At 36.3% G+C, this 2,500-nt stretch overlaps 1 protein-coding gene across 3 annotated transcripts in view; it reads right to left on the bottom strand.

The window, feature by feature from the left end:
• Positions 1–2,500, bottom strand: part of LOC128248394 (uncharacterized) — a 131,933-nt gene that overhangs the window by 41,115 nt on the left and 88,318 nt on the right. The window contains exon 2 of one of the 3 annotated variants that reach the window (XM_052969776.1): positions 712–790. The exons of the other annotated variants lie outside the window; for them this stretch is intronic. The gene's annotated coding sequence lies outside the window, so the exon portion shown is untranslated. The remainder of the gene's footprint in view (positions 1–711; positions 791–2,500) is intronic. 3 annotated transcript variants of the gene reach the window in all.

The following is a 2,500-nucleotide window of genomic DNA, read 5'->3' as shown; positions in this document are numbered from 1 at the left end:
GTGTCTGTGTTTGTCACCCAGCATTGCTTGACAACTGATATTGGTGTGTTTATACTCCTGTAACTTAGCAGTTTGGCAAAAGACAGTGATGTAATAAGTACCAGGCTTTAAAAAAAAAATGGGTATTGGGGTCGATTCACTTGTCTAAAATTCTTCCTGGCAATGCCCCAGCATGGTTGTAGCCTAATGACTGAAACAAGCAAATGACGAAAGATAAAAGATTAACATCAATGGACAGACGAATCAATTTATCTGACAACCCAGTATTTTTGTATCAAACACAAGACAAACAAAATGTAAAAAATAAAGACAACATTTTCCGTGGAATGCTATTTCTACACACTTGATAATAAAGAGTAACCAAACCCTTCTCGTTTGTCTTCTTCTTGTTTCTTTCCATTATTAAATACCAAAACAAACCAAAAATATGACCTTCATGCTGAAGCAGCATTAATGTATTGCTTGCATCTTTCAGACACAAAGAACTTCAAAAGACATAACATGGAGGTTTCAAAGGATTGGTTTTCCTAATGGAAACAAACAGCATCAGTTATTTTGGTGGTTTTACACTAAAAAAAAATGTTTAATACTTCTTCCTTATTTGAATCTGGAAAACTGGAAATTATACTCTCGTGTATATTTCACCCAGAAATGGTAGGCATTTTTGTGTCTTGGAAATAAGGTGTCCATCTAGCAGAATTGTTAACATACCAGAGAGAATCCTTAGCTGCGTTTCTTCTGTCTTTATGTTCTGAGTTCAAACTCTGCTGAGGTCCACTTCGGCATCCATCTGTTCGGGTTTAATAAAATAAGTACCAGTTGAGCACTGGGGTTAATGTCATGGACTCACCCCCATCCCACCCCATCCCCCGAAATTGTTGGCCTTGCGTCAAAATTTGAAACCATTATTATATCTTGTAAAGAAGGCAGCAAGCTGGTAGAATCATTAGCATGTGGGGTAAAATGCTTATCTGCATTTTGTTCGCCTTTATGATCTGCATTTTATCTGCCAGGGTTGATGAAATAAGTACTAGTTAAGCACTGGCATTCAATGTAATTGACTACCCATCTCCCCAAAATTTCAAACCTTGTGCATATAGTAGAAAGGATTATCTATGTCTTTGTCGTGTCTCGTCGACACTGTTATGTCCTTCTTTGAACTCACTGTATATGCCACCTTATAACGTGGACTTATTTACAAGGTTATAAAAATACAAATATAAATCAGAAACAACACATAAAAAACAATATCTCTTCTCAACGACTTCTACAACTGCCTTCACAAAGCATCTGTGCACACCACAATGTCCCTCCCTGGCAGTGCACATGCTCCTTTAAAATGGTTTAGGACAGTTGACTTGCTATCCTACAAGGTTGTCAGAATTTCACTACATTTAGAAATAATACATTTCTAATTCTAAATCTCTCAGAGAGATTTATGCAGTAGTGATACAATGAAGTAGTTGTATGCAGTGAACTTAATGTGACAGTCCCCTGAAGGGAATAATATTACTGTTGGTTAGACCTAGGAAACTGCACCACTTCCTGTTGGCCCTGACATTTTTCCTGTGTCCTTATGTTTACAAAGGGGAGACATAAGGACACAGGAAATGTGTCAAGGCCAATAGGAAGTGGTGCAGCTTCCTAGGTCTGACCGACTGTCACATTAAGTTGACAGCATACAACTACTTCTTCACTACAACAGTCTTGTAAAATTAAACCAGCTGAATATATAGCCAATAGTTGAAATTTACAGAAAAACAAAAGACAAAGACAGGTGTATGAACAACAAACAGGTGTATTAGTTTAACACTCAGGAAGTGAGAAAGTCTTTTACGTTTTGAGCCTATGCTCTTCAACAGGAAGGAACACAAGGAAATAAACAGAGAATAACTGAGAATGAATTATTCTCTACATTTATCTTTGAAGTGTTTCTGCCGTTGGACTGTGGCTAAGGTGGGGTACTGCCTTGAAGGGTTTAGTTGAATAAATTGACTCTGGTACTTGCTTTCAAACCTGGCATTTATTTATTGATCTGTTTTACTGAACTGTTAAGTTATCAGGACATAAGCGAATCAATAATAGTCCTTAAGTGGTGGAGAGGACAAACATAGCACAAACACAAAGATGCATGCACAAAGACACACACACAAAGATGCATGCACAAAGACACACACACACACACACACACACGTACATATTCACATACAAACATACATCAATATAATATACATGGAAGACGATCAACCTGATGCCTATGGATACTACAGACTGCATTGTAATCATCCCAGGAATACAGGCTGTGATATTAAGAGACATGTGATTCATGGAATTGCACGTTAGCATTGCATTAAATGTTTATAAATTGCATCCAAGGATTATTGGTATTATTATTATATATATGTATGTACACACACACACACAAACATATATATAGACATGCATATACATGCATATATATATATATATATATATATATATATATATATATATATATATA

Source organism: Octopus bimaculoides, chromosome 7 (genome assembly GCF_001194135.2).
Source record: "Octopus bimaculoides isolate UCB-OBI-ISO-001 chromosome 7, ASM119413v2, whole genome shotgun sequence".
In the NCBI taxonomy this organism is placed as follows: Eukaryota; Metazoa; Mollusca; class Cephalopoda; order Octopoda; family Octopodidae; genus Octopus; species Octopus bimaculoides.
This window is presented reverse-complemented; position numbering and strand designations above follow the sequence as displayed.